The 27,497-nt window shown below is 46.4% G+C and overlaps 1 pseudogene; it reads left to right on the top strand.

Moving 5' to 3' along the window:
* The window catches only part of LOC149347161 (uncharacterized), a 103,344-nt pseudogene that overhangs the window by 56,914 nt on the left and 18,933 nt on the right, over window positions 1-27,497 (top strand).

The following is a 27,497-nucleotide window of genomic DNA, read 5'->3' as shown; positions in this document are numbered from 1 at the left end:
CACAAACTGTGCTCAATGAGCGCAGTGAATATGCTAATATGTGCTTTCTGGTGATGAAATGAACCGCACTTGTTTTTTGCGCTTTAATAATAAACTGCGTTTCTTGTCTTTCAGGGTGCCCCGATTCCAACGACTTGTGTGAAGATTTCATCGAGAGCTGAGGGCCATTTTTCTGGGCTCTTCGCCTGAGGTTGAAATCAAGAGAACGCACAGTGATTGTCCGCAGGTTAATGTTGCAGAAAAATGCTGAATCTATAATGATGGACGCACCGTCATTCCTGACTTACTTTACTTATGTTGCCATGAGGTACAGAATGCTCCAGCAAAAGCTTTTCAAATAATACTTGCAAGAAATATGACCTCCATTCAGTATACCGTTTAAAGAATGCCGTCACTATTTTTCGGGGCCGCAAGATTTGTTCCGTTGTGAAGTTAGCAGCTGCTGAAGAACACCCTCCCTATTGATGCGAAGATCTTGCATTGGATACGCTAAGGTGGAAAATAAATAATCACTCGCATTGTCCATGTTATCTCTGCCTAACACCGATTGCAAAAAAAGGATTAAACAGGTTCGCAATATCACTTTTTTCACTCGCGACTTCTTCCCCATCCTTCATCTGTTCAATTGTGTTCTATCTGAAAAATATTGCAAGAACTATTTTTGAAGGAGAGCATTTCAGTAAGCTAGTCAGCGCTTTGTTGAAAGTTTTTTCGACTCAACTAACACAGTCTTGAGCCTCTTCTTGACATTTGACAGTTCAGCTGCCTTATGTTGTTTTTCGTATTCTTTTTATTTGCGCTTCAGGTGAATAATGTCTCTAGTAACCCAGAGATTGCGCTGCTTTGATTTCTTTGAGCGAGTAGGAACATGTTTTTTTGCGCAATATTTTAGTGCGCCTCCAAATCAGTGCCACAAATCCTTGACACTTTCACGGGGCGATGAAATTTCAAAATCACCAATCTTTCTTTCTAAAGCATCTAAGTAGCTGTGTCGTTTGCCCGGCTATAATCTTTCACACGTACTAAAACACGGGTTTTTTTTTACGGACTTGTGTGTTACACAGTACATTCACGAAGAACATATTCATCATACAATCCCGCAAACCATCCACGCAAACTATCTGGATTCGAAAACCAAGTCCAACATTGATTGCGTCCTTGGCGTAACCCTTATGAAATCCTTAACTATGAGCTTAAAGCTATGTGAAAACGTGATCTGCATCATCGTGGCGTGCACATATATAGTTAGAAAAGAGCATACAATCGACGCTGTCTGTGTACCCCAACCGCATGTACGCTTAAATACGCTTAAGTCAGCACATTTCTACTTTTATTTAGTTCAGCGTATTCAAACACACATGCAACGATGAGTCCAGTTAAGTGAGGTGGTGGCGAAAACATTTATTAGGAAGGGACAGGAGGTATGTTTGGATCAGCCCGTAAGCGACTGATCATTACAAGCACTAGGTGGAGGTCCCTAGTTTGGGACCCCAGTGGTAGCATCTGGTTATCAGGACGGGAACCATTACTGTGAATAAATCGACGCTTTTCTTAAGCCTAGAAGCAGCAGAATCGTCCCATTAATTAAAATATAAAGCAAATTCATCACTTATACGTTTTCTTAAATTGAGATGAGACGAAACGAAAGACTGGTGCCCCATTTATGGCCAGTGAACGCACTGAAAGAAGCAGCAACAACGACGTATTCAGTCTGAAGGGAGGGGACCTCCTTCGAAGGGCTCCACCCCGTTTGTCGCAGTGGAATTTTTCCGGCTCCAGAAATCCCTGCTGGGCCGATCGGCCTCGCCGCGCTGCTTTTATGCCCCGGCCGGCGTCAAAGGCGGTCGAATCCGGTTCACTTCCCGGGTTTTTGGGCAAGTGTGAACGCTCCCTTATTGCATCGATTTTAGCATTTGATGAAGACTAGTTACCTAGACATAAGTGCAACATTTCAGTGATCTTAGGACCGGCGTTTTCCTCAACATCTCCTAAGACCAGCAGAGACAATAGCATTGACCAAGTGTCAACCAGAAGGGTAAAAAAAGCTATGAGGGCATGGCAGAAATAGCAAACAGCGGCTGTCACTTTGAAAAGTTTCAACATCACTCAAGTAACAAACCCGTAACAACAGTATTGGCGACTTAGGCATGCTGTCGGCTAGCTAGGTGCCGTGTCCCCTGAGGCTAAGTTCCGTTCGGTTATTTCTTCTCATTATACTCCCTAGTACAGAGAGAAGCAGGTGCGGATTTTTTTGTTTATATTTTACCTCAGCGGTGATTTGAGCTTTTACGCGAATAGTTTTGCCGCTCTTGACAGAAGTTAGAAAGCATGGAGACTTTATTCGTTCACCTGAAACACAAAATGCAAGCAAAATCAATGGCACCGTGGGCATGCACTGAGAGCTTTATCTTACCGCAGACGACATACACGAGCCCCGCGTACCAAGATGATTTTGGAATATCTGTTCATGCAAGTTTTGCTTCTTTATTTTGAATTTAAAGCTTGCCATTAGCTGAAGCTCGATCCGATCGGTTTCCCGTCCTCTGTGTGCGATCGCTCTAGACGCAATGAGGAGCGAGCGCTGATTCTTTCGCCTCACATCGTGTGCACTCAGGCTACGTGTGTGCCCTTATACGCAGCAAATTCAGAACCACAGCATCTCAATGGCATTCAGTCTCTGGTGTGTTTGATAGGCGATCGGCGAAGAACTTTTTTTCTCAGTTCAGCTGTCGAGTTTGCTACATGAAAGCTGTGGGAGTTCTGGAATTCCCAAGTGCCAGCTTCTTTTTTTTTTCTGGAGGGGGCGGGGAGCGGCACGCGCTCGTGCAGACACGCGCAGGTATGCAGGTCATCTGCGTGTGAAGCATGATGCCAGTGCGTGCTCTTGCATATGTTCTGCGCTGTGAAAAGGCGGATATTTCATCGGGAAAGTTGAAAAATACGTCAGAAGTACCCCATACATCCACAATCACCACTCAATTGGCTCATTAAAGAAAAATATTCTATGGGTTCTTCCGCAGTTAAACCGAGTAGGCCGTGCGACCGCTTTTGCCAACAGATGGAACTTGTTGGCCGATAACACGACGTGCAAAGCACAGCACGAGAGTGTGTTGCAATTATACTCGAGGCGTGATCGGCTGCGGCATTACCCCCCTCCCAAAGAAGCATCGTCTCGATGCTTTAAAATGAAAATAAACAAGGAGAATGCAAACTTCGAGTCCTTTAGCGTTCATAATATGGCTTCAGGCGTTCGACATGTACGACTTCCGGGCGTGTGCGGCGTCGCTGAGATGCTGTCGTGCCGTCGGGGATGACTTCATAGTCGAGGTCACCCGGTGGATGCGAAGGAGAACCCTGTACTGGCCAAAGTAGCGTCGCAGCAACTTTTCGCTCAATTCACGGCGGCGAACTGGCGTCCATATTCAAACCAGATCACCTGGTTTGTAATGCGTGTCTCGTCGGTGCAGATTGTAGCGTCGGGCGTCGGTGTGCTGCTGGTCTTGAAAGCGAAGCCGCGCAAGTCTTCGGGCTTCCTCGGCGCGATGAAGGTAGCCGGCGACGTCGAGAATGTCTTCGTCGGAAACGTGCGGGAGCATTGCGTCGAGTGTTGTCGTGGGCTTCCTGCCGTATACCAGCTGGAAGGAGTGAACCTGGTTGTCTCCTGGACGGCAGTATTATAGGCGAAGATCACGTAGGGCAGAATAGAGTCCCACGTCTTGTGTTCGGCGTCGATGTACATGGAGAGCATGTCTGCGATAGTCTTGTTCAGACGCTCTGTGAGTCCGTTGGTTTGTGGATGATAGGTGATACTAGAATAGGTTATTCTAGTACACTCTAGCGCAGGCGACTTCCGAAGCGCCGGCCGCTGCGGCTTCGATGCGAAAGAGGCTATAGGCCTAGCGACGACCACAGCAACCAGGTAGCAGAAGAGCTCGTCGCCCGGAGCGCCCGCGAGCGATGCCTTTGCCGAAAGCTCGAAACATAAGCAGGCATGCTTTGTCGCTGCTCGAGCAGTCTCTCTGATAACAAGGCGATCTGGTCTTTTCTTGCGATATTTGTACACCATCCCAAGCAGCGCTCAGGCACTGCAGCACGGCGGCGAAGTGTGACGCCGGTTGCGGGCGGACCTTGGGTAGTGCGGCGCAGCAATGCTCACCGCTCCGTGTGTCCCTGCTTGCAGCGGGGCGGCAGTTCGCAAGCGACGATCGGTGCGGCGCATCGGCCAAGTGGCCATATGGCTTGATGAATGTTGCTGCGCGTGCATTATTTGTCTAAATAATGATTGCACTTCGCGCTCTGAGCTCGGTACTCGCTTTTGGTCGGCGAATGTTTTCGCTCGGCCACCGATCTGCCCAAGACACGTCGGCCGACGGGTCTCGTCGGAATCTTTGGTCGGCGGCGTTGTCACACTAGGACGACGCTTGGTCGTTGGGGGCGTCGTCGTCGTCGTCGGTGCAGTGTGACTGGAGTCGGGGAACGACCAGGTTGGCCGACGCGACCGCCGATCGTCGGCGTCGCTTCGGCATCGGGGTCCCGTCGGCCTGGCAGTTCTACTGCTGACCTATTTCTGACGCAAGTTTCGACTAGCAATTCTGTTCTCGATCGCCTCCCGATACGAACGTGACCAGTAGGACACTTCTGGGATAATTTTTGGGCCCACAGTCTTTGCGCAAAAAAAAACGCCTCACCAGGTAAGAAAGTGCCTCGCACTCAGTGGGTATACCGGGTGTTTGTTTTTAGAAGGTCCAAAATTTCTAAAGAAAGGTAAATTCCTTCAGATTTATTTTAACCCTGGGGCTATACTGAGGGCTACGGCAGACACCAGGTAAGAGGCAAACTACTTTAATTATTCGCTGATTAACTGAATACGGTAATTAACTTTTATAATTTTTATTTTAGGGGATGTGTTGTATTAGCAGAAAGACCCTTTAGAAAATTCAGTCTGGCAACTCGGCAGGCATCATCATCAGCAACTTTCGTCGGCGCTGTGCGCCATATTTTGGGCACCTTTGGCTGGAAGACGCGCAGCTATAGCGCTCTGCACAGCCTTTGCACTAGTTTCCACCTTGTGGCATGTCTGGTTGCGTTTGTGAAAGCGATTGCGGAAAATTTGCAGTGGTCGAGGGACCTGACTGTCATCCCGGGCGGATTTTCGGAAAGGCTTTTGGACTCCTATTGTCCGGCCGCACATCTCAGCGAAGCTACAAGCCGGTATTACTGCGGTCCGTCGACAGTTCGCGTTGCCATATCACCTTGCAGGTCGAATCTACTGTCGATAAAGGAGGGCTAACAACACTTGGACCGGACTCGACTACGAGCAGGCGCACTGCAGGGCGAAATGCGTGTGGATCCGGATACGGGCGCTCGATCAGCAGTGCCGGTGCGCTAGCCGTCGGTGCGAAATCAGTCGCGTTGTAGCTGTTCACCATCTAGGCCTAGCGACGACTAGGGCAGTCGGGGACCAGCGCGCAGTTCGTCGCCCGGCGTGGCCGCAGGCGGTGTCGTTGCCGAAAGCTCCACTCTAGCACAGGCATGCTGTCGTTGCTAGAATCTCGCAAGCATCCTTTCTGGTAGCATGGCTGTTTTGTATTTTCTTGTGCGAACGTGAAGTAAGCCGAGCCTGCCGGCCTGCCAGCCTGGATCCCGTCTGCCGGCGTCATAAAAACGAGCTAATGAGTGTTCTCGACGTAAATAATAAACCCTGGGATAGGGAAATGAGAAAATATATCATTTTTCTTGGTCATTGGTCAATACCGAGTTGCTGGTAAAAGTGACAACTCTGGTACGAGCGAATTTGTTGCGACAACCGCCTCGAAGCTGCCGCTGGCCCGACGCTCGGGTCCGGCTCGACTGGCGCCCGCTAGCTCCGCTGCGGAAGGCGCCGTAGAAATTGACCATACTATTATTTTATTGTGAGATGATCTGTTGACAGCAAAGCGGAGTGAAGAATAGGCCTTCAATTATAGCGCAGGCGACTTCCGAAGCGCCGGCCCCTGCCGCTTCGATGCGAAGCAGGCTATAGGCCTAGCGACGACCACGGCAGACACAGTCGCAGAGCTCTTCGCGCGGAGCGCCCGCGAGCGGTGCCGTTGCCGAAAGCTCGCAACATAAGCAGGCATGCTTTGTCGCCGCTCGAGTATAGCTGGCAGTCTTTCTGATAACAAGGCGATGCCGTCTTTTCTTGAAATATTTGTACACGAAGCCAAGCAGCGCTCAGGCACTGCTGCGCTGCGGCGAAGTGCGACACCGGTTGTGGGCGGAGCTTTTGTAGAGCGGCGCAGCAGTGCTTGCCGCTGCGTCTGTCCCTGCTTGCTGTGTGTGGCAGTTCGGAAGCGGCGACCGGAGCGGCGCGCCGGACGTGTTGCCGGACATGCGTCTCCTGCTTTAAGGCCGTTGTACGATCGCTTTTGAGCGGATCCGCCAGGCAGGTGGACTGGCGGACCGAACGACCAGACAATAGGCATTCGCCCCGTTCGGCAGGCGAAAGGAAAGTTGGTGAACTTCAACTTTGGGGCGGACGAGCGAACCGCCCGGCGACCGAATTGCAGCGATTGGCTGCTTTTTACGTGACGTAGGCATCCGCTCCTGCCGGGGCAAGATGGCCGTCCGTCGACTGAACTGGGGAGCGAGGCATAGGTCGTGGCTGTAGAGATGGCACCTATGCCGCGAGGCATACAATATTGACCACATGTTGATATTACGAGTGTTCAGAGCGACTGCGAACTTCTCCGCGTGCAGCAGCGGCGAGCAGCGACAGTTTCCCGAGTTGAAATCGACGCTGATGTAGTTGACAGAGCGCCTCTTCAAACAGACGCAAGACCTACGCGTTGGCGGTGTCACGAAGTGTTTATATGGAGCTGTTTGTGGTTGCTGCAAGCGTTCCTAATTCCTGCGAGGATCATCACGCACAGCGGCGAGCAAAAGCTGCTCACGGTGAACTTCTGTGCGTGCATGAGGTGCCTAGCACAGTGACTAGTGTCCGCGTAGTGAAAGTGATTGCGATCGAAGCGAGTGCTTTTACGTCAAGGCAGTGAAATGTGCACCTTCGAGAGCTCACTACGCACGCCGTGCTTTCCGAATGCTGAAATGAACGTGGCGTTGTGCAGCTAGTCGCATTCGTTGCGATGGTTGCAGTGATCGCGACCGAAGCGTGCACACGACGTTGTTGCTGGCTACGCATTCGTTACCATTTTGTTCGCGATTCGTGTTGGCACTGTGCTTGAGAATTGCCGTGTGTGCGACGTGACGCGACGCGAGCTTGGCTGCACGGCCGTAGGACTGTTTTGCGGCGACAACAGCGATGTCGCCATCCTTCTGCGCTTTGGTGCTCCATTCAGTACGTTTTGTGATGATGGGTGCTCGGGTTACGACTCGCCGGAGAAACTGTGTAACCTGTTTTAAAACATCGGTGCAGTGCAAATGTATCTTCGGGAGCGTCATTTCTTTTTATTTCCTGCCGGCTCTGCGCACATTTGCCTGCAATAAACATATCGGCGTGATGAATGGGTGACTGAACACTTCCGCTAGCCATTTCGGTTTAGGTTGTAACAACATGGAAACAAGAATCATTGCCGCTTTTGAATCACGACTGATTGACAGTGTACAAATCTCTAATATGTGCCAACTCATAAGTCTGTTTTTCATGAGCATTTCAATTGATGTAGCGCAGAAAAAAAAAGTGTGGCAGCAGCTTATGCAATCAAAACTGACCACAGAGCAAGTTGAGCATAACGAGTCGATGAAAAAGAAGAAAAATATATTGAGAAAACCTTTGCCATTGCTTTTTTTCTCTTTTTACTTAGCAGTGTTAAGTCAATATTGACAAATGCTTGGCAGTATTCAGTTTAAGTGGGATGTTGGTTTCCACTGCAATCAGAAAAATACAGTGGTCTTGAAGCACCTCATAGGCAATGACAGTGTCTGTTGTTGATTTTGCTCATGGTCGTTTTCGATCTGGGGATCAGTGGTACGAAACTGGATGTGTTCGCAATGCTATTGTTGCAGAGCTGCTTGCGAAATTGGCCTTATTGGTGTTAAGTGGTTATTCAGCGGTGCTTCCTGGGTCAGCCGCAGCACTTTGTTTAACAAGCCATTCTCGAAGCTTTGAGAAGATCTCGTCGATGCACTTGCATATGTCTGTCTGCTACCACCTTCATTTGCCTGTGACTGCTTGCTACAGACATGACTACTTGCAGGCTGCAAAATAAGCCCTGTGGAGCTGGTAAAGCTACGCTAGGAACAAAGACGATGGTAACAACATCACTGCACAGGGTAGCAATTCTTGCTCTGTTGTCATCCCTTAGCACAGTTTCGACATGCCAACTTGCCACAGGTGCACCCCACAGTACGCTATGATCAAGTTCTGTGAAATTTACAGAAAGCAACAACGGGAGAGGAATTAGGTTGTATAGGCATATCTAGTGCATGCTGTACAGATAGCTTCCTGCCTTATTATAGCCTGGCCCCTCTGTTTTTAATCCTTCATCACCCAGCACCTATGGCCCTATTTGTGTTATTGGCATGTGCTGCAAATCACCAAACACATTTCATACTCTTGACCCTGCTAGATTGTTTTGGCCCATTAAGTTGTTTGATTCAAATCGGCAAGCTTTTAGAAGACATTTCTGCAATAGCCAACTTTTTCTTGTTCTTCACGACATGCACCGTGACGGCAACATCCCCCTATGATGTTTTTGTTCCTTGCTTTGAAAAAGCATGCATTTCCCCTATTTGTGAGGCTGGTTTTCTCGTGCTTTAACTTGCATCCAATAGCTCTAAACTGGATCCAAGCCAGCCAGCCTTCGACAGATTTCCATTGCCAATTCTTATGTATCTTGCCTTTTCCTGCAATCTCGGACTTCCGCCAAGGCACTCCTTTGGGCCTCAGCTTTTCATTACTTGCATTATTACCGTCCCTTCAGTGTTTTGTCATATGCCTTCACTGACAGCCATATGGTGTGTGACATATTGCAATCAATACTAGCATTTCAGTTGTTCAAAACAACAATTAGCATGCCCTGGATTGTCCTGTTTGCTAATGTTACTAAGAATGCAGTAATATTGTTTTTTATTGTCAGCATTACATTTTGCCAACTTATAAGGCCTTCCGATAAAGGTATATTCACTGTATACTGGTTCAAATACCTAATAATCCTCATACACCCACCCACAACCTAGGATATTTACACCATGACGTGTTGTTAGTATCACCATCTTCCAAGTTACTTGCATTCAATTCCCGTGTGTGTCATCAACTTGGGTATTCTAATGGCACATGGCACAAATCTAACTTAACTAGAATCCTTGAATTAGTTCAGTCCTGAGCCACTTGTTTTATTTTCTCAGGCCATTTTTGAAGGTCCAGTGTGACAGCGCCAAAAGTGCATATTTGGATGTCTTCATCTGATGCAGGTTTTTTTTGCTCCTTACCAACACGTCCCCAACTAATCAGTCCCAACTTGTAGTCTCTCGTGCACTAGGTGCACTAACACTCTTGTGCCTCATTTAGATAATATGCCACTGAATTTCAAGATTCGTTTTTGTTCGTGCCAAAGAAGGCTGTAACGGTCTTGCATCCCAGAAGGCTGTGTATCTTACTGTCCTTCGAAGTGGTTACTACAGAAATCATGCTATAAATTACGAACTCAATGAGCTCCTACCTGGCACACCATTTTAAAGCTCGCTACTAAAGTAACGTCATTTAGGACCACTGAGGTGTGATAAATATGAAAACAAATAGATCTGATATAGTGCTCAGTCACTCGGTCACCTCGGCAAACCAGTACAATGCTCTCTTATGCATAACGTGTTCATTGAGAACTTTGTTCATAATTTATTTCAAGCTATATCGGGGCAGATTTACACAATAGTAGCATTTGGGCTAACTTTGCACAAGCTAGCTCTAGCTACCTCCATTCGCCGACTGCAAAGCTAAACATGCATTAGTGCACCCACCTGTTGTTGACCAGGCTTCTCTTTGTGCTTGTCTGTTCTGCTCAGCTGAGCAACACACTGACTTCATGATGTGGCTCGGTTAGAATTCTACATCTGTATGCTTATGCATGTAACTTGTATATAGTCGAATGTACTAAGGATATTATTAACTGGGTAATTGGTTGAGCTTAAAAGCTCTCATCATCAGATTGCAGCAAAGAGATAGCAATAAAAGACAAAAGTCATCACTGCCTTTCTGTTTTTCTTCGTCATCCTTCGGCCTGACTTCAACTTGGTTTTTTTCCAACTTCCTTATGACTACTGATGGCTCAGTTAATTCGTTTCCTTGCAACCCAGACTGGCAGTGGAATAAGGATATTTTGCTAAGAAATTGGTAATTAGTAACTAGTACGACATTATTCTATATATAACAAGTGGTGCGGATATCGATTAACAAATACAGATTCTCTCTTTTGCTTGCTGCTTTGGGAATCAGAGTTGCCCTTAAAATTTCTCATATTATTTTTTACTGATCAGAAAGGACGTACCTTCAAGATTGCTGTAGAGCTTTACTGGAGAACTTAAGCATCTATGGCCCACACATACTTCAATGGCTTATTTTTCAATTCATTCTGTCCTGAGACATCATAGCTCTTATTTCTGAAAATTAACTTTTTCGCATTCTGCTTGATATGATTGTTTGTTTGAGGTAACTGCAAAATATGAAGCAGTTCCCGTTCCCTTGACTATACAAAGCATTCTATCCTAGTCTCCGCCAATATTTGCTATGTAAACTTTACAAATCGGTTCTTGCATTTCCTTAACCTCTAGGCCAGTGTACTTACTCCCTTATCTAATTATGTATGGATTAATGAGGATGGCACATGTATGCTTTTCTGAAATACGGAGCAACCACTTTGTTTTAAATTCATGGGACAGTTAAGTATGCTTTGTGGTTGTACGCACAATACGCCACCTTGTTTCTGTGTATGTCAACATTGATTGCCTCTCAACAGAACTTTCCACACTTGTTCACTATGCTGCATACTGGTTTGCACAATGTTCACTGCAATGTCACCTCAGGAAGCACTGGTAAAAGGAAGCGGCCTGCCCACTGTCACTGCAGAACAAAAGCGTGCACTTTAGTACAGTGATGCGCACCATATCCGCTTTGAAGCCACTGAGTGGTATTTGTATTTCGATTTTCGTAATGGTGTGAAAAACATGACGAAAAAAAATCAGAAAAGAAATCAGTATTATTGCGTCGTCATTTTTCTGTGATATTGTAAACACCTGCAGTTAACACTGATCTTCCATATTAGTAAAGGTTGGGAACATTGTAATTTCCTCATGCATAGATGCATTCATATCTGATGGCAACATGCTAAAATATGCTGATTTTTCAGGCATGCATAATACACACATACACATACACCTTTTCTTTAATGAGAGACAGTGGCGTGTTTGATGTAATTTGACCACACATACTATGATGTGGATAGAGTTGAAGTGCGGCGGGAGTGAACAGGGACACAAGAAGAATGATATACAGGTAATGCTGGATTTCCCACAGCTGAAGAACCAAGCTGGGCAAAAATGATCTGGTTTGGTTTGGTTTATGGGGCTTAACGTCCCAAAGCGACTAAGGCTATGAGAGACGCCGTAGTGGAGGGCTCCGGAAATTTCGACCACCTGGGGTTCTTTAACGTGCTATGACAGAGCATTGTTAAAGGCTGTGAACAAGCAGTCCACATCAGCAGCAGCAGATGCCCTCTCTACAGATGCAACAGCCAATCTTGCCAAGGTCACCTTGACGTCAGAAGCAGTAGCATGGACTAAGCCTCGGTACTATTCCCTTTTATCTAAGAGCACACAGAGGCATCTGCTCTACGTCACCTCTTGTGTAGGACAGTCCAGCATACACTGTTCGTGATATCGCTTTGGACAGTTGGCAGTATCAGTGAGGTGTTTGTTGCGGGTTGTCTCTTTTTGTTTCATGTTAACTATGCGTATCTATTCCTACAACAAATATTTTTGTTTGCATTGAATTGGCATCTCAGCCAACAACCAATGTTCAGTTTTGGTTTTTGGCTGTCAGAACATGTTATCACCGAACACTATAGTCAGATTCAATATAAGTCTACAGTGAAGCTCTGCCATCTGGACTGCCGCACAGAATTCTTCCGCGCCAAAAAAAGTAGTCCGCTGTTAAATCTTTTATTGTATACTACCATAAGAAGCTTATTACAAGAAAAAATGATAAGGTCTAGAATTCTGATACCTGGATAGATTAATAAAGTCAAACATCGAACAACTTATTTTGTTTACTGTTATTGGTTAGTGGAGTAATACAGGATGTCTCGGGCCATGACCGAGTGCTAACAACTGCTGTTTCTTTTAAGTTTTATCCTACTATACATGAGGTACGCGGTATGTGAACCAGAATCATAAAATTTCAGTCACAGCAATTTCATCTTGCTCAGATGTTTGATGTGTGCTCCACAAGGTCACCATCCTCAAATCCAGCAAACCATTGTCATGAAATACACCATTATTTTTTTACTTGCAGTTATGTTGTAGGTAGGCAGCCAACATCTGTGTTAAAGTACTCCACTCAGGATGTCGGTTTGCTTCTGCAAACAATGGAAACTCACTAAAAGCATGTGTTTGATTGCACAGACGGTTACCAGTTGAAAATAATAACAGTCATATTCACCCGACATCACTGCTATCATTCAGCAGCACAGAGAACCCTATGCAACAATTTTGTGGAAACAAACGACAGAGTGCAGGAACCACTGTGTATATGCATGTATGGAGTGCATGCTGCACGTACTGTTTCTGACTTCAGAATGCTGGCCTTTTACAGTTACCACCCAGCAGCTATTGCCCCATTTCCATCACTATGCAAGATCAATGCTCAAATGCATGTGCGGTAATTAGTATCCAACTGTACAGCACTGCATACAAGAATTCCCAGTAGGTGTTAGCAGTTCACCCATGATGGCTATCATTAATCCTGCTTTTCAATTATAACCTCAGGAATGCCTTCAGGTACTTTCCCTGGGACTTTTCACACCTCTGTCCCATTATGGGGACAGTGCTTCTAATTAGCCCCCTCAGTTCATCCATCAATAACTGTTCCCTCTTGAGGCTGTTCACTGGTACATGTTCCTCCATAATGTCATTTTCCACCCGTCTTAGTTGTTTTTTGGGCTTCTCCCAATAAATGCAGACTTCATAATCTCTTTTGTCAGTTAATTTGTTATACTTTGTCATTGTATGACCGTCGCAGCATTCCTTTCTGAAAATTTGACATCCTTAATTTTAAATACCCCTAGTATGCGGTCTTGACATTGCGCGCATCCATCCCGGCATCCGTGGGATTGGTACGCGTTACAGATTCCGCAAATATGTGCTTCCGAATTCGCTCACGCGGAAATGTACAGGTCACAGCCTGCCTTAATTTCGAGTGCTACCATACTGTACATGCGCCCGTTCGCCCTCCATCACGTGCCCCAGTAGTACGGAAGCTCTTTCGCAGCGGCTCAATGCGCGGGCACAGCGGGGAATCAAGGCATCAACCCAGGAGACGATTCACTTTGAAACCGGTTCGCATCTCCGTGGTTCGCCGCGTGGCGTCACCTTTGCGTGTGCAAAGTTCTTCGTCCTGTTGCCGGCTGAACTTCGGCATAGCCATTTCAGCCTAGGTGCCGGTCGCCGAGGAGCAAAAAAAGACCACGTTTTCGCACCGTCTAGGTTGCCAACAGGAGCATGCTATTGGACAGACGGCAATCCCGGGCGCGCCAATCGGAACGCTTTAAACCATCCGCCTCGTCCGCCAGCTCCAAAATGATCGTACAACACCCATTCCGCCCCACGCCCGAGCGAAGGCCGAAAGCGAGCGGTTCGCTCGCTGGCGGATCCGCCCAAAAACGATCGTACAACGGCCTTTAGCCAGAGTGCACAGGCACTGACCGAACGAAAACACACAGCTGCTGCTGCTGCACTCCGCCTATGTCGCCGTCGTTTGCTGCATGTTCGCAACGGAGAGAACGACGGCGCTCCTCGCCGCGCCGCATCGTCGTGCTCTTTTTCGCGCACACGGAACTCTCTATGAATGGACGTGGATGCTTGAAAATCCAAAACAAGCGCGTTTGAGCTCCGTTTTGATTTTGTGACGCGCCGAAACAGTCGCCAGCATCGGAATGCATGTCCTCGAGTGCGCCGAAGGTAGCGGCTACACGGTAGAAGGAACTTTTCGCTGCTCTTTCAATGGACGAGAAGAAAGAAGCATGCAGCTACTCCGTGCGCTCCGTGCTCTGGAAACACAGCTTGTTTCCGTGCGCGTCTCTTCGCCGCGCTGGCTGCAGAATGGCACACAGCAGCATGCCGGCATCGCGACTATAACTTGGTGCAGAGAGCCAATGTCAAGGAACATGGCTAGGACACAAAAACAAGAAAATTGCGCTTGTTATGGCTTCGCCGGGCGCCGTACTTTTCATTCTGGCCCGAGCGCATACCGGCAGGCGTATGCCCAAGTAATGGCGGAGGCACCGCGGTTTGCGCACCACACACCAGATGGCGATGAATTTTCTAAAGGGTCTATTGGAGATCGTCTTCCAAACAGTCCACCCAAAAAAAAAATTTTCGTGAAAAAATTTCTTGCGCGCGTAACGAAGCGAGAAAAAGTCACCATGTAGGCAGCTTCACACTGTAACACAGCGTCTGTGAGCACCTGTGACGTAGCTCGCTCCGCCCTGAACTTTGTGTCAATGCGTCTTTGTTCCAGCGCGGCATTCCGTGAGGCAGCGGAGCGAAGCGAGATAAGCAGCGGTAGCGCAGGCCGCCCGTCCGGGACGCGTGACGCAAAGCGCAGGGCGATGTGAATACGTCAGAGACGCTCCCGCCGCTGTGTTACGGTGTGAAGATGCCTACCAGGGTGACTTTTTCGCGCCTCGTAACGTGCGTGAAAAGTTTTAATGGAAATTGTTTTTTCTCGGTTGGACTGTTTAGAGGTGATCTCCCATTCTGCGAATACAACATATCCCCTGGAACAAAAATTACAAAAGTTAATTAACATATTTAGTTAATCAGTGTACCAATTAAAACAGTTTTCCTCTTGCCTTGCGCCCGCCGTAGCCTCCAGTATAGCCCCAGTGCTAAAATAAATCTAAAGCAATTTACCTTTTTTAAAAAATTTTTGACCTTATAAAAAAAAACACCCGGTATATAACGCAAGCAATGTATGAAGCTTGTCGGAGCATTTGTTGTTTGCTGAGGCACTTGCGTCATGATTTGCAGTGTAGGTATCTTTGCCGTTCCCATGCCATCACCTGACCTTATAATCTCATGCACATTGTGATTGATGATAACTGCGCTTGTACAATTTGTTCTGCACTTGAAGCATTTACCCATCTTATTCTGTTAAGCCGACCAGTAGACATTTTTTAATCCGAAGTGGATATATTTTTAATGTATTTACTGTATATTTTTAGTATATTTGTAATGAGATCTAATGTATTTGTTGCATATTTTTAGTATATTTTCAATGCATTATAAATATGCTAAGCGGGCAAAAATGTACTTTTCACGCATTTTAAAGAACGTTCAAAATATTATTTGTATTATACTTAGAAAGCATTCGTATTGCAGTTTAAGCATAGGGACAGAAAAAGGCGAAATAAATATGAAATCAATACAATATGTTTGAAATGCATTTTAAGCACATCCTCTTTTTCGCTAAGGGTAAACACTCTGGATAAGCGCGGGAAACGGCCACGTGCTAGCACTGATAGTGGCTAAACACTCTGGACAGGCGAGGAAGCGCGGGAAACGGCCAAGTGCTATCACTGATACTGGCTAAACACTCTGGACAAGCGCGGGAAACCTCCACGTGCTGGCGCTAATGCTGGCTAAGCACTCTGGACAGGCGCGGAAGCGCGGGAAACGGTCACGTGCTAGCACTGATACAGGCTAAACACTCTGGACAAGCGCGGGAAATCTCCACGTGCTAGCGCTTATACTGGGTAAACAGTCTGGACAGGCGCGGAAGCGCGGGAAACGGCCACGCGCTAGCACTGATACTGGCTAAACACACTGGACAGGCGCGGAAGTGCTGGAAACGGCCACGTGCTAGCACTGATACTGGCCAAACACATTGGGTAGGGGCGAAAACGCGGGGGACGGCCACGTGCTAGCACAATCACAGGCTAAACACTCAGAAAGGGAGCGGGGGGCGCCCACGTGTAGCACAATACTGGCTAAACACTCTAGAAGGGCGCGACAGCGCGGAGAATGGCCACGTGTTTTTAGTAAGTGTCCGTGGGCGTCGGGAAGCAAATCAGTCGTTCACCGAACTGTCAATGAGGCTCAAGGGCAGCTGGGAGGTTGCAGCGGGAGGGCCGGTGTCCTGGCTACTGCAGTGCAGCGGTCGGCTCCAACTTGATGGTCGATGGGGTGTCACCAAGGCAGGAGGAGTGCCGAGTGGCAGGGCGCGCACAAAACCCGCGGTAAAGTAGCGATCGCGGTAGCGATTCTGGCCGCGGGGCGCGCATGTCAGGGCGCGCACAACACGCACTGCGATCCAGCGGTCGCGAGAAGGCCGTTGAGGGGAGGGCCGGCATACGGCGCAGGCGAGCGCACGCGCGCGTGCTCGGTGAATTGAGCGGCGTACTGGAACGGCCATGCCGACGGCTGCGGGCGACTCACACGAGGCGGTAGGGCGAAGGGCGGCGCTGGTCGGGTGTTCTCCACTCGTCGCATTTCCTCGGCCCTGTGCGACGCTTGTAGGACGGGCGGGTTGGGGCAAGAGGGCGGCGGTCCAGCGCAGCTGGCTGAGGGCGATAGGGGCTTGGGTCCCGTCGTAGAGGCGCAGGACGGCGCACTGCTGCGGCGCAAGTCATGGCTGGGGGCTCCATAGGCTGCGTGGTGGTCGTCGTCACACCCAAGGACTGTTGGACTTCGCCCCGTATGACGTCAGTGAGTGATGTAAGCTGCGGCTCCGTTCCCGTTGGCAGCCAATGACGGAGCTCTTCGCGCACAACTTGACGTGTAACCTGCCGCAGGTCATTGTTGTTAGCGGTGTCCAGGAAGCTTGCCGAGAAAACGCGCTGCTGGCGGTCATACTGGCGGGCTGGGGCATCAAGAGTTTTTTTTTCCATCGCGGATGCCCTTCTGCGAATTCCGCGACGGTTTTCGGTGGGTTGCGGACGAGGCCGGCAAAGAGTTGCTCTTTAACTCCTCGCATAAGCAACTTCACCTTCTCTTCTTCCTTCATGTTCTTGTTGGCACGCCGGAAGAGACGCTTCATCTCCTCAGTATACACTGCAACGGTCTCGTTTGGATGTTGTATGCGAGACTGTAGCAGCTGCTGGGCTCTCTCCTTTCGCACGACGTTTGTGAAGGTCTTCAGAAGCTGCTGCTTGAAGGTTTCTCAGTTCGTGAGACTAGCTTCCTCATTTTCAAACAAGATTCGTGCTGGTCCGTGCGAAGAAGATGTACCTTAATTTCGTGGCATCGTCCCATTGGTTAAAAATAGCCACACGGTGGAACTGTTCTAGTCATTCTTCGGGATCGGCGCCAGGCGAAGCGTCGAAGGTTGGTGGCACCCGGGGCTGCTGAAGAATGACTGGGGTCGTCGTCTGGGGCAAGCTCATGGTGGACGCTGCTACTGGTTTTCGCTTCCGGGTAGGGTCCGGCAGAATCCCGAACTCGGGTGCGTCCCCCAGCTGACGTCGGCTTGCGCGGTGGACTGGACTCAGGTCCTGCGGGAATGACTCAGAGGGCTGGCGTCACGGCTTGTAGGGGGTGTCCGGAACATGGAAGGGTACCGCGCACCTCCACCAGATGTCACGTTGTAGTGACGGCAGTCCAGCATTTAGGAAGACAGCAACAAAACTTTGAAACGAGGCTCTTTATTTGGGCTGACTTGCGCCCGCAAAAGAACTGAATCACTCGGCGGCGGCGTAAGCAACAAACGTGCTCGTCAGTCGTCGAACTACGAATGCCCGCTGCTCGCGGCATCGTTCAATTTAAAGCCGGCAAGGAAACTTCGAGATAGCAGGTCGAGATCAACTAGAGTTATCTGGAAACACGATGATGTAGCTCTTCATGGCTGTGATCAATCGAGATTAGTCCGGTCGCTTCTCGCTTCACGAACAAAAATGATAACACCCCTTTCCTGCGGCCTTGCGCGAACGAACGGACACTACAATGGTACGTGGCAATATGCACCCGCCCCTACAATTATAGGGTGCAGGATGGGTGCACCTGTAACGGAAGCTCCTACGTCGTCGGATGCGAGAGTAAATTAGTCAGTGTGTTCCCTTTAAAGGTGTGAAATGTTTTACAGTGTAGCTTTATAAAATAGTTAACTCACAAATCAGCGCTGAAAATCCTATCTGCCAGCAAGAATAAACCAGGCCGTTAGGTCATTACCTAAATTCTGCTTTCTAGCCTGAACTTCAGCTAACTAGCCTAAATCAAACAAACCTTACTTTCAGAATATTAAAGGAAATAACTCATATTTTTAACGCAGTCACGTTGCTACCACAGTTGTCAGTCCGTCCGGTCGAGGTCACCACGTGTATTTGTGGTCGAACACCGCACCTACTGGCAAACTGTAAAACAAGGATGAGAATGCTGAACAGCACAATTAAAAGGGCTCAGGCTCATTGGTTTAATGCTCCAATATTAACTCATTTTCGGTCAAGTTAACATTCCGCCATACGACCGATGAGGTTGAGGTTGACGTTGCTGCTCACACCAAGAAAACTGAATGGATACCAATTTTTAGCGGGCTCGCAACCCTATAAAGTTTTTTAAACACAGCACAGGCTCAGTTCTGGCTGGCGGTTTTATGGTTATTGTATTCTTTTTGTGAGTTTCAGCGGCGCACTATCATTCTACAACGAACATTAAATGTAAAAAAAAATTACGGAAGGCTGTTAAGCCTAATCACGTTCTTTGAATGCGAAATAATTGTTTTGTAGCTAAAGCTACATGGCCACGAAGTTGCGATTTCGCTGTGGCGGTTCTCCGAGGAGGCACACAGACTGACCTTGAGCCGTTTTCTAGCAACCGCCGCAGCTGGCGGACACCGCGCGTTCGCCGCCGCTGCTGTTTGGTATTGGTGTCTTCGACTGGTCGCTCCCACGATCCGGTTCGGATTTGCCAAAGTGAGAGCCGCTCTAGCTCCGAGCGCATGGCGAGACCGGTCAAGCCGAATGGTCAACAAGTTTTCAGAGCGAAAGCACAGGAAGCAGAAAAAGGACGTAACTTCCGGAACCGCCACACCGCAGTGGCGCCGCCGCTGCCGCTGGTGTCAACGACAGCAACGACGGCGGAAGTGGCTCTGTCACGTGAACACATCTCGGGGCCGCTCCGACTTTTTTCTCGGAGCGCCTCAGAGCGCTCTGAGCTGGAGGCGGGCGCTCTGAGAGAACCAGCCGAATGCAGTCAGAGCGCTTGATTTCGACCAGCCGAACGTGCGGCTGCATCTCAGAGCTCTCTAGAGCGATCTGAAACGACTAGTCGTAGACATCTTATGACGTCAAACCGCTTGCCGCGTCCTTGCGCTCGCCTCCGGTCTCTTCCCCAGCTGTGTCGTATGCCTGATAACAAGTTTTTGCAACGTATATCCTGGCATAGCTGAGCTAAGCCACTGCAAATTTTTAATTTTCTTTTTATTATTCTTTATTTATTCTTATTATTTAATTCTTATTTCTATTGATATATTGATTGTTATAGTGAAATCTTACGTTGTATGAGGAAATCACGTTCATAAAAGCTTTCCCGCTCAAATATGCTTTTGTCCAGAATTTCTGGGTATGTTTTGGTGGTCTTTGTTATTAACCAATAAATAACAGCTAGAAAATAATTTGGCAACTCCGCTTTTTGCGTTAGCTTTTAGGTTGCATACTAACGTGTTCTAGAACCCCAAACGCCGTTTACGAACCGATTAGGTGAGCCGGCAGGAGGAATAGAAATTTCTGGTACTGCGGCGCTGAAAGAACGCAATTACGCCTCAGTGGCAGTAGTCATGCAGCGGTTAAAACTTTGTAATAACTACCGAACCAGAAAATGCGTCCGAACTCTGTAACTCCACCAGCAACGACATGCGAACGCGCGCGAACGCAATAAGCCACCAAAAACGATATACTTAACGCAGAGGAAAAAACATGGCCAAGACTGCTTTCTCTGACACTCTTGGGAGCAACAACCTGTTCAATTTATATGCAGAGAATGCGGGATCACCCGTCGCCCGTCTTTAAATTTTCTAAAAAGTTTCCACCAAGCCTTTCATGCTGGAACCTCATATCAGCGACCATACCTATTGGCAATACTTGACAAAGGAGGTAATCCTATATATATTCATCACTTGAGCGGTTGTGCGATTTCTTATCAAAAGTTAATCAAGAATGAAGTTCAGTGAACTTCAGACAGCTGGAAACAGCTGACTTTGGGATGTGGCAGAAATTTATACCATGATTTCGATTTTAACATCTAAGGCGCTTGCGTACCTGTGTGTTTTTAATGCCAAGGCGTTATGTAGCCCATTAACACAAAATCCAGCGTCCACCGCCGTCCAGGCAGGAATTTCTTTAGTGACGTCATCATGGTCTCGCATCATTTCAGCAATAGACTATAAGGTAGTGAGCATGATAAGAAAATATAAATAAGATAACAGGGAACAAACGCGGGTTAAGGACATCCTAGTCGAAATCAAGAAGAAGAAATTGGCTTTTGCAGGGCATGTAATGCGAAGGCAAGATAACCGCTGTACAAAAAGTACAGCATTGCGTTTTTTCATTCAGTACCCATCGACGATAGGTGTATATCGAGGAAGGGCCAACATTTACCCTAATATTTTCAATAAATGGGAAAATCAAAGCGCTTTCTACGCTTCTGTCTCGGAAGTACGAAATGCGAAGGTGCTGCTGTTGCGTCTCTATAATTATAGGTGAAAAATCCATGCATGCGAAACGGAGTCTTTTCATGCTGCACTCGTGTATAGAAATCGAAAGTCGCAAGTTTCCTTCTTCAGTTTAATATCCAGAGTAAAGACAACTGGTGCGTATCACCTAATGAGGCATGGCGCTGATTCCAATCAAGACTTCCCAACATACTGCGAGTGCATTGCATATGAATAGTTTAAGCAGCCGATGCATATTTCAACACGTCCCACCAAGGAGCGATTTCCTGGAATTAAATTATAGGTGCCCTTTACTAGAAAATATGAGAGTTTGAGAACAAAGCAAACCAAAAAATGAGACCTTGTATAAGCGAAAGGGCAATTTAAGGTTCGGAAAATTTTCCTATATTTGAAAAGCCCTGCTATGATCAACAATAAGCTCTATTATTTTTTCCCGCTCCTTTACATTACATATGGTATGAAATATCAATTCGCTTGAGCGCCATGCTAAAGCTATGTTGTGAAATATTCAATTCAGTTTTTGTTGTTTTGAATGTTAGTTGATCGCTTACTTTATATGCCAGCCTGAAAAGGGGTTAGTGGGTTGCTTTGGTACAAGCAATGCTAAAAATTGGGCTTTCAGCTATAAATTATAGGTATATAATGATTTCACTTTCAGTTGACAACAGGGTGTCCCTTGCAACTTAACGAGAAGCTTGCGGCCTGTGACGTGCAACGTTTACACTGCATTAACAAATATCAACCATCGGTGCGCAGTGTTGTCCAGAAGTGCAGATTGCCTTAATGTCTATAAAAAATTAAGGCGACAGAACGCAGTACACTATGCACACACAATATGTAATGTGTGTCACTGCAATCTCTTAATTCAGATTTTTTCGTTTAGCGCAAAAGTAAACAAATGATTAGGCCTTGTTCAGTATGAGCATTACGAAACGCCCATTACTCAGTACTCACTAGTTAGAATGTCACTTGTGAGTTTCGTCTTCACACAGTGACATGCTGCAGACCTTCTATGTGCGAGTAAAGTCAACTTTATTTGCAACGGGCTTAGGATAAACGACGCTACCCAGATACTGAACTCTATTTTTGTACACCAGGCATAGCAAATTCACTTTTGTACATAGGCAGGGCTGTACTGCCTAACCCTAAATTACCGTGCACTGATAAAATAAACATCGCCTCCATTCAGCCACGAGGACTGGGTCCACAACGAGGCGAGGTACTTTTCTGCTTTCGCTCTGTGGTGTTTCTCATGTTATCCGGTCAAGTTATAATTTAGTTGCTTGGTGCAATCAAAGGGCAAATGTCGTCGGCCCTTAGTTTCAGGTCAGTTTGTTCAACCCTTATACGTAAATTGCTAATTCGCTGCATAAAAGCACAGATGTACTCTCCACCACTCACCAGCACTGAAAAATGACAAGAGGCCTGCATATTTCCGGATCAACGATCGCTCCGCTTCCGAAGCGGCACAGCTGTGATCGAGTCGCGTGCCCCAATTTTGACGGGTGGCGTTTCGCAGTTTGGGCTTTGTGCGGGCCTGTTTCGTGGCAAGTTGTTTTGTGTTCACCTGAGGTTTGTTTGTCAGGTAAGATATTTGAGCCCAGTTTGGCATGAGCTGCAGTTATAACTTCGCGGGTACTCTAGAAAGGAACATAAGGCTTTATTACACTGGGTTTCGTTTTTCTATCATAATAATTGCTCAGGGGAAAATCTACATTCAGTACCCTTATCGTTAGTTTTTATCTTGGTCTTTTATTGATTGCATATCATTGTGAATATCTTTTCGTTGCGGCTCTTTAGACCTTAGGGTCTTTATTTAGTATAACAATGTTACAGAGAAGTCTTCATCTTTCTGATTGAGGAACCGAGCTACCATGTGCCCTGGGCCGCAGCCCTCCAGCCATTACTTTTGCCAGTATATGAGTGGTGCCCGAAAGTTCTTAATAACAGAGTACAAGAGAAAGAAGCACAGAGCATTAAGATCTGCAAAACCCATAATAGTGCATACTCACTCACGGCACTCACGCCTGGCTGAAAATTGCTTATCTCTGTGTTCTTTATATCAACATAATACACATTTCAGCCTGCCAGGGGCGCTGGGGTTGAGAGCTGCATGTTAATATTTCCTTAGTGCAAAATCTTTCTAACTTTGCACCTACGTCGAAAGCGACAACCGCGAAAGAAACCTAATCTGCGGATTCATAATAAACGCAGGTTTTCTGAACGTCTTTCCGCCCGCGCAAGGTTCCTCGTTTTATCGTGCTGCTATGAAACGGTTAGTACAATGTCAGCGTAGAGGTAGTGACTCCGGGCTTCTACCATACCTGTAGTCTTCCTTATTGCTGTTGTATTTTTATTAGATGTCCTTGGAAAACATTTTGGGAAAAGTTCCACTAATACGCATTTTATGAACTCTTTTACCTGATTATTAATTTTCTTCCGATTATGTAGAATTCCAACAAGCAAGTAAGGAGTCTCAGCTGTTAAGGACAGCAGAGAATGTAGCGTAACTGCTCTTTTTTACATATTCTTAATAAAACATCCCTGTGCGAAATTGCGAGCAGCTTTTGCAGCAAGACATTCGGAATCCGGATAGAAGTTGTTAAGAGCAAAATTACCGCAATCATTAAAAGCTGCCAGCCTACAAGTGATACCCAAAGTTAGGGCAATACATTATTGTTTGCGTACCCAGAGAACATGTTATCGCAGCGCTGCCCTTTTTATTTCGCTTTACATGGTAGTATGACATCAAAGAATTAAATTTTTTAGCTCAAGAGAAGCCGAAATCTGCCCTACTCTTTTAAAAATCACAACTTATTTCTTATTTGCATGCTTCTGCGTCAAGCTCAGTACATAACAATGGGGTCTTTGAGTGATCAGCGATATTCCGTGCTTGATTTACGAACCTGTAATGCAGATAACTAGGCTCTCACTAACGCCCTCAACAAGTTACACACTGAGTAAAATGCTTTCTATATTCGCCAAAAGAAGTGGTTTACCTACTGAATCAAACAGTACTTAATGTTACCTGAAAATGTCAATTTTGTAAAAATTTGTTCTGCATATTAGGATGTCTTCCTGCGCGGTAAGCCGTGCAATGTAGTATGGTTAAGTTGCTCTATTTTTTAACTCTCTAAATTACTCTAACAAAAAAATTACCCTAACAGTCACGGCCAATCCTATGGCCTATCGACTCGTATTTTTTTAGGGGACGCTGATTTGCGCCGTCGGGGTAAAGTAACGCTAAGAACCTGAGCGGAAATGTATACATAAGAATATATGTTGCACAAAGGAAGAGAAGAACTGAATAATATGTCAGTATTTAGTACATACAATTAATCTGTGTTTGCCTTTATTACGGCAACCGTTCTTCCTTTGATTAATATTTTTTTTCGACATCGTCTAAATCCTTTGTTTTCGCGGCTTCGCAACCTGTTGTTCTAAGAATGCTGAATGTTCTTTAAAACTATTTTTTCTTTAAAAAATTGTTACTAGAAAGAAGCCGCATAAGACACTTGAAGCCAAAATACGCACACTAATGCAAGCTTTGAATTAACCTTATTTTTTAGCCGCGGATAAAAAAGAACAGCCCCGTCCAAAAGTTGTAAAACATCATACTTTCAAAATAAACTTTTTTGGACTTCATTAGAAAATCACAAATTCACGTTCTTTAATCTCATGTGCCATTTCTCTCCCATTGTCACACAGCCTTCATTGTAGTGTTATTCAGCAATGTCGAAGTAATTTAAAGTTGTCTGGCATGTTCTTTCCTTCACCGTTCCAGTATTACCAGTGACAAGGAGGGTGCAGATGAACTGTGCGATGAATTCTGAAAAAAAAAAACAATCTTCGCTTTTGGAGAGATTAGAGTGCTTGAATGTATTTTGCTTTTGAACACTTTTTATTGGGTCTGAGATTTTTCGAAGCTTCAGGATTGGACAAGACAAAAAGTGTTAGACAGGATTGTTTTGTCATCACCATCTATTTTCCTTCTCCGCTGAAGCTTTCGCCAAGTACTTTCATCGTGGGCTCTTTTTTCCTTAGCAGATAGCGCGTATCACATGGATGGTAATAGCGCGCAAACATTTCTTTCAAGAAGCAAAGTGTATGCATCATTGGAAGCCTAGTTAGGAAGCCGCTTTTGCTCTCAAGTAGGACGAAGTCACGTGTTTTTGTCTGCCGATGTCCGTCCTCTATAAACAGTTGTTTTATGAGTTTTCTCCTTCGGAATACACTGACTGTTACGCTTCCACCTCTCACTTTATTCGCAGAAATAACGCCTCATCTGCTGCAAATCTGACTGAGCACCGTGCATGGTCGCAGCAGCATGTTGCGGGAACCGTACAAGCAATGCAAGGTTATATATCTGTTCGCTGTGTGCGTGCTGCAGTGTGAGTTTACACAATTGCGCTTCCTTGTCATTTCTCTTTGTTCTGAGATAGCGATCGTTACATACACACCCGTTAGATCAGTAAGATGAGAATGGAGGCACGAGCTTCACATTTGAATTCTACTTAGGTAGTTAGTTTGCTTACTTTCAGAAAGGCAACTTTTGCCATGTTCATTGAGAAGTATTCGGCGCAGCAATGACGCGATTTCTTCTGCTCAATCTGGCCGCTAGTGTGGTTCAATCCTTGTCGTCAATTCAGCACGGTCATAACTGAGCAGCTCTTTGCAAACATAGATGGAAGTTAAAAGCTGCTGACACTGTATCAATGTGGTTATCAAGCTTGCATTCGTTTACAGCACATCGGTACTGTTTTAAAAAAATGCCGAATAACGACGCTCTCACAGAGGGGGCATACTGAAGGGCGATGAATAGCTCGCAGTCGCTGTGTCACTTCAATTTGCGAGGGGAAGTAATTACTCATCAAATGCTGTATACTGTTTGTGTTAAGCGGCAAGATGGTTACAAAGGAACGCGTAAAAGGCCTTCACGAAGTGCTTAGAAGTTGATGTATAATTTGTGCAAAAGGCAAAGTATCTAAAAAATATCGCGGTGGAGTGCTAATTGTTGAATGAAGAATTGTTGAATGTTTATTTCTTCCTAGCAACACTGAGCCGACATTTACACTGTGACTTTACGAAACGTGCTGCCCAGTTTCAGGTAACAGATAATAAGCAGATACGTTTCGTCCGTATGCAACTCGATAGATGTTTTGTCGTTTCACATTTACCGTTGACCCAAGCCATCCTTGGCTATAAGGCGACAGCGAATCAATGAATGATCGTTCGTCGGGAAGTGTAAATTACAACAACTTGACAGTAGGGCTATAGTGTGACGTGGTAACACATGACTGCACTATGGGGCAATAATAACAAGTCTCAGGGTATTCACGGATGTACTGTAACACGGTACGTTCCCAGTTTCCGCATAGTGACGGAAATTAGCCCCTTCTGATGAAAAATGTTCGTCCTTCAGCGGAAGCACCGTCCCCTCTGTAATCTCGCAACGTCACGTGCAGGCAGTGGTGGTCTGCTAGGGACTTATTCTTAGCTATAAGTTGACATACTTTCATACAACACCTGGATTATACCGTCTTCGTGAAGTAACACAACAAATGTGATTTTCGCTTTACCTTCACGATACCAGAAATTTAAGCGTATTTTGTGTATTTTTTTAGGTTGTAAAAGGATTCCATTCAGTACAGCCTCTTCACATTAAGCTTCGTGAGACTGAGAGTTGATTTTGGTACCTCGGGCTGACCTACGAAAAAAGGAAACGCAGGTCTTGTTTTGAGCTTAAACCTATTTATCATCGCATTTTCATAAACCACAAAATATCTAGCCCAGCGTAACGCTCACAGAAAAAGAGGGGGGGGAGGGGATTGGGCTGTCAAAGGTGAACATCCTTGCTTTATTTCAGAACATGTGTTTTCAGTACGCTTTCCAGCCACTCCACTGCTTCATGACTAGCTGAAATTCGTTCTGGGGAGCCTGCTGATTGCTAAGGCAAAATAAAATGTGCGCCTATATCGTGCATTCTATTTAGAACGTGTGGCGCTTTTAGGGCAAGCAACGTGAATGTAGATGAAGATTTCGTATTTCAGGTCCATTTCTTTATTTGCTCCCCATTCTGGCTTTATATGTCTCGATAGCGTCTTTGTTATGTAACTTGCTTTTAGGCTTACTTTTATAACATCATCCATCCGCAAAAGGACACTTTTGTATACATTTCAAAGGATGACATTGTCATAAGTCGAAGCATTTTGTTGTTCATGCTGCGTATACGCATTGTCACGCACGCGCAATGAGTCAGATTTCGTGGATTCAGTCAGGACCATTTGAGTGAGCTACAATTATTGCGCACGGTCACAAGAACCTGTGCCACTTTTATGTGCCACAACAGTGATCTGCCATCGAATCCACGCACAGCCGCTTGGAGATGAACGCGATCGTGTGTTTAGCTTGGCCGACATCCAGCGAGTGGCGGAGGAGAAGCTCGACAGTGGCGCCAAAGCCTACATCGGCAGCGGTGCAGAGAGAGAACAGACTCTGAGAGAAAACACGGCAGCGTTCATGAGGTGAGCTTTCAGGTTTCTAAAAGTGATAACTATAAAATGGAACTGCAGTCGAAAGGCTGTAGTGGCTCCGTCACATGCGGATAACCCAAACGAGGGAGCCGGAT

This window comes from Amblyomma mixtum, chromosome 4 (genome assembly GCF_055824585.1).
Source record: "Amblyomma mixtum isolate Tamu chromosome 4, ASM5582458v1, whole genome shotgun sequence".
NCBI lineage: Eukaryota > Metazoa > Arthropoda > Arachnida > Ixodida > Ixodidae > Amblyomma > Amblyomma mixtum.
Note: the sequence above shows the minus strand (reverse complement) of the source record. Positions and strands in the feature narration are given on the sequence as shown.